Here is a 10,384-nt window from a genome sequence, read left to right on the forward strand (position 1 = left end):
TTCATAGGCTCCACAAACAACATGACCAAAACAGAACTGTCAATTTCCTGGCATTGCACTAAACCTGACCCTCTACTCAATTCCACATTTAAGAAAACCATCCTAACCCAGTTGCAAAGATCCACATTCCAAAAGACACACTTGATTACTTTCTATCCTTCACCACAAGTTTAGTACTTCTGAAAAATATCTCATTTCAAACTCCTCACCCGTTCCATTGCTAAGACTCTGGTCCATGCCACTGTAACTTCTCACTCTCACATCTGTAGTAATTTCCTACCTCATCTCCTTGCTCCTATATTTCAGTCTGTTGTATAAAGAACATTTTGAGTGACCTTTAATAAAGCAGATTCTAATAATATCTCTTCCTTTCTTAAAATGCCTCAATGGTGCCATCTTAGTAAGAACAAAACCCCAAGTGTTTCCCATGGCCCATAAGGCCTTCTGTGACCTGGCCCCTCCTACTACTCTAATCTCATTTCCTAACACTGTTGTCCTAAGGCACATTGACTTCCAAGCTATTTCCTAAATGTGCCAAGCTTGTTCATACTTTAGGGCCTCTTTTTTTTGGTGATCCCTCTGCTGTTCCCTGAGGTTCTATATCTTCCCACAGCTGACTACTTCTTACTGAGTATCAGATAAAAGTCATTTCTTCAGAAAATTCTTCCCTGCCTTCCCCATCCTAGTAGCTCTCTATCATATTTCCCCATATTATTTTCTTAATAATATTCCATCCCTGAGGATATCAACCCTTTAAAATATAAGCTCAATGGGAACCAGGGCCATGTCTTTCAGGTTCTCTTCTTTATCTATAGTACCTATCACAGTGCCTCTCACATATTGGTAATTTCTAAATATTTGTTGAATGAATGAATGGCATTGATTAAAAAGATGCATGCTAAGGTGTGATGAGCCAAGCAGTCTGGAACATGGGATTTGGGAGGATGGGAAAGTGATCTTAGATATTTCTAAAATAGTAGTTTTGTTTGAACCCATGAAAATTGCGGTTTGAAAATTGGGTAGAAAGTCCATAATAAATTGAGGGAGTGCTTCTAGTTGCCTTGAGTATAAAAGTGTAGCATATATTCTATAACAATTATCCTTCTTTCTTAATAATAGAATCCAAAATTTATTTGGGATAGTAGTGTTCCCAGTAAAAGACCATATTTGTAGCCTTTTTTTGCAGCTATGTGAGGCCACATGACCAACCTCTGCCCAACAAGTTGATTGTAAAAGTACTGTGTGGTAGTTATAGGAAAAAAGATAAAAGGCAGCTGAACTTCTCAGACCAAGGTAGCTCTTACACCATCTGTTGTGGACTGAACTGTGTCCCAGCCAAATTCATATGTTGAAGCTCTAACCCCCTGTACCCAGAACATGACTGGATTTGAAGATACAGCCATTAAAGAGGTAACTAAGTTAAAATGTGGCCATTAGGGTAGGCCCTAATCCAATATAATTAGAGTCCCTTTAAGAGGAGTTTAGGAAATATGGAGAGATACCAAGGTTGCATATGCACAGAAGGATGACCATGTAAAGAAGGAGCAAGAAAGAGGGTGACTACCTGCAAGGCAAAAAGAGAGGCCTCACAAGAAACCAATGTTACAAATACTTGGATCTTGGCTTTCTAGTTTTCAGAACTTGAGAAATAAGTTTTTTTTTTTGTTAAGCCACTCAGTCTGTGGTATCTCTGCCCTAGCAAACTAATATACCATTAGATAAGGCTTTCATTATGACAGCTCTTGAGAATCAACTGGGGAGCCTTAAAAATACTGATGACTGGATCTACCCCTAGAGATTCTGATTCGGTTTCTCGAGTCTGGGCACTGGAGGGGATTTTACTGTATATCCAGAGTTGAAAACCACAAGTCTAAGAGAATAATGTTTTGCATCCTATAGAGGAGGTTGAGAGCATTGGATCTAGGATCATGTAGAAGGCATTTCCCTCCACCCCATATATCTCTCCTTCCACTGTTTATCTTCATCCCACAGCTCCCTTTTTTTCTTCTATCCAGATCCCCACTGATGGACCCAGAGATTTTCCCAACTCCATCCCATTACAAATCCAAGATGCATCTTAATTTTTTAAAGATTGTATTTATTTGTTTATTTTTTTATTCATGAGAGACACATAGAGAGAGGCAGAGAGAGATAGGCGCAGAGGGAGAAGCAGGGTCCCTGCGGGAAGCCCAATGCAGCGCTTGATCCCAGGACCCTGGGATCAGGCCCTGAGCAGAAGGCAGATGCTCAATTACTGAGCCACCCAGGTGTCCCAAGATACATCTTAATTTGAGGAACATTAAATAGCGTCAGCCCCAGTTTGGGCCCCCTGTGCCAAGAAAAGTAAGTTTTGAGGAGCCTCACCCTCTCTTATTTTGCCTGGTAGCCTGAGCCAGGGCTCAGAAGCTACCATCTCGCCTCTTAATCCAATTAGACAATGCGCAAAACTCAAGAACCTGAGATTTTACTGATGGAAAGTAAGCATATGAAAAATATTTAACATCTTTAGTCATCATGGAAATGCACAATAAAATATGAACACACTTATTAGAATGGCTTAAAACATAGTGACAACACCAAATGCAGACAAGTCTATGGATAAACTGAGTCACTCAGATATTGCTAGTGAGAATACAAAATGGTAGGGGCACTCTGGAAAGCAATCTGGCATTTTTTCCCCAAAGCTAAGCAGGTAGTTAATGGATAATACAGCAATTGCACTCTAGGCAATTTACCCAAAGAAATGAAAATTTGTGTTCACCTGAAAATCTGTACACGAATGTTCATAACGGTTTTATTCATAATAGTTAAAAAAGTAGAAACAGCCCAGATGTTCTTCAATAAGTGAATGGCTAAACAGTGATATATCCATACAATGGAATTATATTTGGCAATAAAAAGGAACAGATTATCAATACACTTAACAACTTGGATGGTTCTCAGGGGAATTATGCTAAGTGAAAGAAATCCATTTAAAAAGGTTATATACTATATGATTCTACTTATATGACATTTTTGAAATTATGATAGTGTTTGACAGAGATTAGGGATATGGGGCCAGGGAGAAGGTAGGTGTGGCTATAAAGAGTAGCATGAGGGAAGTTTGTGGTAATGACACAGTTTTGTATTTTGTTTGTAGAGATAGTCGCAAAGCCTACATAGTTGGTAAAATGCATGAAATTATGCACGTATATTATACACAGACACTCTAACACACAAATGTTACACAAATGCGTGTAAAACTTCCATACCATACCCCTACTTTGTTTGCCTCCCAGACTCCTTGGCTGGTACCTCTAGCCTTCCCACAGAGTCAATGTTTGGAGATTGTCTGCCAGCTTCTCTGCATTAATAGGTTTATACCCAAACCAAGGACAATTTTATTTATTTTTTAAAAATTTATTTGGTTATTTTAGAAAGAGAGTGCAGGGGCAGGGAAGGGCATAGGGAGAGTGAGGGGGAGAGAAGCAGACCCCCGCTGAGCACAGAGCCAAATGTCAGGCTTAATCGCATGACCCTGAGATCGTGATCTGAGCAGAAATCAAGAGTGGGATGCCTAACCAACTGAGGCACCCAGTTGCACCCAAACCAAGGACAATTTATACCTACATTTACTCTGTACAACAGCCCAAGGAATAGACAGTCTAATTTCATTCTCAGAAGAAAATATTGAGTCACCGAGAGGGCATGTGACTTAACCAAAGTAATACCCCTGGTGAATAGTGGGGTCAGGAAGATAACCCACATTTTTTTTTGATAACCCACATTTTAATTCCAGAGCCCATGCCCTTGACCACCAAGCTAGACACTTTGGGTGTACCTGTTTGCTTTTTACAATACTGAGAAGATCCCAAGGACTGCAACACTACATTCCCACACCACTGAACACAGACTGGGCTGAGTGTTCAACCTACAATATACCACTCACCTAAAATTGCTCCTAGGGGTAGCAATGGAAGCCCAGGTAAAGGCACGAACAGAACCAAGACATTCCTTCTACTTCAACAACAAACAACAAACAATACTACCTTAAAGTCATACATGCTTCACACCCTCACACAGTATCCTTCAGTCAGGGTCTGACTTGATATTCACGTGAAGGAGACAATTGTTCTCTGGAGGTCGGAGTGTTTGGTATGGGGATGGCAACAATAGGAATAATCTGCTCTCAGTTACAAGGACCATCCTATGTGTCAGGTCCTGTGAAAACCACTTCAGGAGTCATTTGATGCATTTTTCACAGTTACCCAAGAGATAGATATTGTTAGTTTCATTATCACACGAGGAAACTTACAGGTTAAATGCCCAAGGTCACAGAGTAAGGACCTTGGATGAGTGCCATCAAACTCCACAGCCTGTGTTCCTAATGCCTGAATTGTGAATGGCAAACATGCATGATGCAGGTCATACTAGGATGGTTTGGAAGCAGAGTGGAAGATGGAGAATACAGCAGGAATAGGAAGAAAAGGAAAGGGATCAGGGAAGCTGGGAGAGTTCTGAGAGGGAGCCCAGCCAGTAGAGAGGGAGCAGAGGAGCATCTGGGGAGGGGCTTTATGCACATTCACCTTCCTTGAACACCCCATTGACAGAGAAGCAGAGCATCTTCTCCTGAAAGGGAAGAGCCCAGGTGGTAAATCAACTAAATGTCCTACCCACCTGTGTGGCTTTCTGGGGCTGCCCTTGGGAGGAAGCAGGTGCTCACCGTCCAGAACCACATGTCCACCACGAGGGAGCTGAGGTCGTGCTATGTTGTGAGCAGCACATAGAGGGAGCACAGGATGTCATATTTTGTATGCTTCAGCTGGAAAACACACAGGGCTATTAGGGGAAGGAAAAAGTAAGTGAAGGTCAGGGGTGGCCACACCCTGGGCCCTACAATTATCCCTTCACACTGCCTTTCCCTGCCTAATTTTCCCCATTACACATGCACAGAGGTCCTTGAGCTTCTTCATATTCCTGCTTTCCTTGAAGTATTTGCACAAGTTGCTTCTAGGAGAGAAAGAGGAACAGAAGGTGGTGGTCTAGCCAGTGTGGGTGTTTCCAGGAGCTTCCTTGTGTCCCCGGGGGAGACACAAGACCCAGGAACAGAGTCTGAGTTCTGCTCATGGGCTGGGTCCTCAGGGTTGAAGGGAATGGCCAGGGAGAAGCAGGCCTCATCATGGTAGGCACCAAGGAGACCCTGACAGTTTCCAGAGTCATAGATCAAGTAGTACCTGTGGGGAAGTAATGAGGACAGTCTATCTCTGTGGTCTGGACCCCAAATGAGATTTCAAGACCCAGTCAGTAGTCCTGAGCTTGAGTGGCCTCACCCATCCTAACTGTCTCCTTCCTCAGATTCCCAGGGGTACTTACTGCTGCAGGAATTGCAAGACTAGACTCTTCAGTGTCTCAGATCCTTTGTAGCTTTCCTGGAATCAAAAGGCATTTGAGACTATGTGGCTGATAAAGCCTCCTTTATAATACCCCAAACATTGTTTGATCACTTTCCCTCACCTTGCAGGGCTTTATCAAGCAGGGTGTGTCAGTATCAATGATAACTAACTGGTGGTGGTGACTCCTGGCCATCTTGGAGAAGGGAAGAAGAAGTCAGTTAGTGAGACCAGAGAGGTGGTCCTGGATGCTCAGGGCAAAAAGACGAGCCCAAAAGAGGGTGAGAGCCAGAGGTTAGGTATGAAAAGGCACTGGAAATTACACAGACAAGATTACAGTGGGTGTTTTCATCATGAGGTCCTGGAAGTCTTTACTACTATATGCAACTTGTGTGTGTGTGTGTGTGTGTATGTGTTTCTGTGTGTGTCTGTGTCTGGACATTTTTCCAGAGAGCATATTCATGTCTTTTTCAGGGGTCCTGGTCCCCTAAAATGGATAAGGGTCTGACACAAACATGTAATCTAGGCAAGACCCAAAGGGCTACAGGGCAGGTGTGGAGGTGATCAATGTTAGTAAGAGACAATGATGGATGTAGGCACTTACCAGGCGTAACAGCTTGGGAAAACAATCCCTGATGGCACTGTCCAAAACCCAAAATAGAAAGAAGTGACTGATAGGTCAGAGTTGTGAAACCTCCCTCCTTCCCTTTCCCTCCCTCCTCTCCCCTCCCTCTCTTTCCACTGGGTAGCTCCCACCTGATTGCCCTTATTCCCTTCTTCAGTGCCACAAGAAACATTTGGAGCCCAGGCACCAGGGCTGTATTCCCCTTCCTACCTCCCTTCCTTCCTCCAAGTCCCCACTGAAGGCTCCAGAGATAAGAGGGAATGGAGTGGGAGCCCAGGGCTCTGCTACCTCACTAGGGGTCCAGCATTCTGCAGGAACATGACGCCCTCCCCCCGCAAGGATGGCCCAGGATGCTGGGGAAGGGAGGTGAGTGAGGTAAGGCCCAGGAGGCAGGGAGGGAGAGGGAAGAGGAAGAAGACAGAAGAGGGAATGAAGGTAGGAGTGGAGAGGTAGGAGGGACATAGGGGAACTAGAGATTAAAAGGAAGAGAAAGCAAAGCAAAGGGAAGGGAATGAAGCTCTATCATGGGGGTGGGGGTCAGAGAGGAAGAGAGAATATGGGGGAAACAGCCCCATGGCTGCAGCCCTTTCCATCACCTGCCCTGGTTGTCCCTGGCAATCTAGGTAAGAATGGGAAACATGCAGGTGTTGGGCTGGGGTCCCACTGGATGATGGTTGAACTTTTGTCACCTGGGTGAACTTAGTCTGAGCCAGACATGAGATACAAGGCAGCCATGGGGACAGCAGGTTTCCCCAGAGGGAGTAGAGGGTCAAATCTCAGGTCAGCATGGGGCTGAGGGTCGGTAGTCGCCTCTTATGATCACTGCCTTCCCTCCTGATGGCCCCAGTGCACCTATGCTTGCCTCAGATGGTTCCCAGAACTGGGCCTGAGTCCTCACCTTGGGCATATTCTTTTCATGGATCTGTAGGAAGGCAGCCATGATGTTTCTAGGATTCGGTACCATTTCAATATTACTGGTAATCAAGTCTCTGAGAAGCTGAGAGGAGGGAATCAGAAGGCTGAGAGAGGCCTGGCTGGTACAGCTCCAGTACCAATACCTCCCCACGTTACCATGCCTAAGTCTCCTTCCCAGCCTGGCCCCTCTGCCCTCACCTGCCCTAGGATTACTGCTGTAGACATACAAGAGGGTGAAGTGGACTCTCTAGATAAGAGATTGATGGGAGACTACATATCATTTGATCACGGTTAGCTGCAGAGTTAGAGATAGGGTCAGTGTCTATTGAAAACTAAACAACACATTTTTAAATAACTGATGGGTCAAAATAAGTCTAGACTTATTTTACAAACAAATTATTGTTCATTTGGTTATCTTTGGTAAAGATGAGGGCTATTATGGAGACAAAATATGTTTCAATAATACATATTTGTAGATATTAGATTTTAATACTATTTGTTGTAAACTGGACTAAGTCCTGATTCCTTCTAGTGTTTTCCAATGCCTGGCTACAACACTCCAAACTAAAATTTTGATTTTTCTCCAATCTTTGTGACTTGAAATCATTTAGGAACTAAAACTTCCATTTTCCTGAAGTCCTGCAAACTAAATATGAATGACTTAATGTAAAGAAATCCCCACAATAGCTCATTAATAGGCAGTATTTGTACTTATTGCTCTATGGGCCACTCAAAAGATCTCCAAAGACATTTCAACTGCAAAACAGGAAGATCTGTTAGATTGCCTCTACCTGCCCTCACTCTGTCTAAAGATGCTTCAAGTCTGACATCTAGAGGTCTCATCAACTAGCAACCCTCAGAGCACAGAAACTGGCTGAACAACTGATCCAAACATAACCATTGTTTTTCTTTTGTTTCCATAGAAATCCTTGTTATTTAATACCTGATTACTTTGAAACATAGGTGTACCTTTGAGAATATACCTGCATCACTGCCTCCTGAAATTAGTTTGACTAAACTGACCTATTGCTAGGACTAAGTGACTGGATCAATGAGATGTAATAATTCACCTGCTCAATATTTAATATGTGACACTCCCAAGGAAGTATTATTGGAGGAAACTGAAGGGGTTCACGACAGCCCCCACCTCAGAAGATGCCACTTTGGCATGTGCATTATTTTGAGCTAAAGGCACTTGAGAATGTGCAGACTCAGCAGACAGTTTTGTCCCTCTTTTAACCGCACAGAAATATCTAAATTGGGGAGTCTTTCCCAGAATAAGAGTTATTAACAGAGATAAATTTTATCTGAGTGACCCTATATGGTAGGTCAAACATCTAATTGCCAAACATCTGCTCCTGTTACCACCCTGTGAAGTGCATTCCTTTCCTCTGAAATCCCATACCCCTACCCTATTCTCCTTGGTTCAGAATGACATATACATATATATCTCATTTTGTGTGATTTCCTTGAAATTACCATGACTGTGGATTCCTCATACATACACTTTTGAATTTGATTTTCTCCTGTAAATAAATAAATAAATAAATAAATAAATAAATAAATAAATAATAACCAATGAGTAAAAGTGAAGTCTCAAGGGAAATTTTAAAAAATTTAAACTGGAAGGGCAGCCCTGGTGGCCCAGGGGTTTAGCGGTGCCTTCAGCCTGAGGTGTGATCCTGGAGACCGGGATCGAGTCCCACGTCGGGCTCCCTGCATGGAGCCTTCTTCTCCCTCTGCCTGTGTCTCTGCCTCTCTCTCTCTCTCTCTCTCTCTCTCTCTCTCTGTCATAAATAAATAAATAAATAATCTTAAAAAAATAAAAAATAAAGAAAATTTAAACTGGGGCAGCCCGGGTGGCTCAGCGGTTTAGTGCCGCCTTTGGCCTATGGTGTGATCCTGGAGACCTGGATCGAGTCCCGTGTCGAGCTTCTTGCATGGAGCCTGCTTCTCCCTCTGCCTCTCTCTCTCTCTCTCTCTCTCTCTATCTCTATCTCTATCTCTATCTCTATCTCTATCTCTATAAATAAATAAAATCTTAAAAAAATGAAAATGAAAAATTTAAACTGAATGAAAATTCATTATCAAAATTTGTGTGATCCAGCAGTACTGAGAGCTACTTTTTACCACTAAATGCATACATTAAAAAAACACAAAAGTGTCTCAAATCAATAAACCAAGCTTTGACTTCAAGAATCTAGAAAAAGAATAGCAAAAGAAATCAAGACCAGAATAAGGTAGACAAAAATAAAGAGTGTAAATCAAAGAAATTTAAGAAAAATAATAGAGAAAATTAATGAAACGAGTGCCTGATTCTTTCCAAAAGATCAATGAAATTGTCAAACCATGGGATGTGATGAGCACTGGGTGTTATACTATATGCTTGCAAATTGAATTTAAATAAAAAAAATAGGGATCCCTGGGTGGTGCAGCGGTTTAGTGCCTGTCTTTGGCCCAGGGCGCAATCCTGTAGACCCGGGAGCGAATCCCACATCGGGCTCCCGGTGCATGGAGCCTGCTTCTCCCTCTGCCTATGTCTCTGCCTCTCTCTCTCTCTCTCTGTGACTATCATAAATAAATAAAAAAATAAATTAAAAAAATAAAAATAAAAAAATTGCCAAACCTCCAGCAAGATGGCAAAAAAAAGAAAAGAAAAGAAAAGAGAGAGAGAGAGAGACAAATGACCAAAATCATGTTTGAAAGAGGATGTCACTATAGATTCTGCAGACATAAAAAATATAATCAGAGTATACTATGCTATGGGCAAGTCTACACACATCAGTTTGACAACTTAGACAAAACTGACCATTTCCTTGAAAAATACAATATACTATACTATAACTCACCCTATGTGAAATAGATAATTTGAAAAGTCATCTATTAAAAAATTGAAGTTGTAATTCAACAACTCTCCCAAAAATCCAGGCCCATATGATACTCCTGGAGAATCTGAATAAGGTGAGAATTAACATCAATTCTACAAAATCTCTACCCAGAAAATAAAAGAGAAGGGAATACTTCTCAATTCATTTTATGAAACTAGTAATACCCTAATATCCAAACTAGACAAAGGAAATAAAGAAGGAAAGGAAGGAAAGAAGGAAAGAAGGAGGGAAGGAAGGAAGGAAGGAAGGAAGGAAGGAAGGAAGAGAAAGAAGAAAGAAAGAAAGAAAGAAAGAAAGAAAGAAGAAAGGAAGAAAGAAAGAAGAAAGAAAGAAAGAAAGAAAGAAAGAAAGAAGAAAGAAAAGAAAGAGAGAAAGAAAGAAAGAGAGAAAGAAAGAAAAAGAAAGAAAGAAAGAAAGAAAGAAAGAAAGAAAGAAAGAGAAAAAGGAAGGAAGGAAGATGGGGGAAGGAAGGAGGGAGGGAGAAAGGAAGGATGATGGAAGAAAAAAAACACTCTACATATCCCCCATGAGTATAGATGTAAAAATCCTTAATGTATTAGTAAATGGAATTCAGCAATATGTAAAAA

The sequence above is a fragment of the Nyctereutes procyonoides genome, unplaced genomic scaffold, assembly GCF_905146905.1.
Source record: "Nyctereutes procyonoides isolate TBG_1078 unplaced genomic scaffold, NYPRO_anot_genome, whole genome shotgun sequence".
NCBI lineage: Eukaryota > Metazoa > Chordata > Mammalia > Carnivora > Canidae > Nyctereutes > Nyctereutes procyonoides.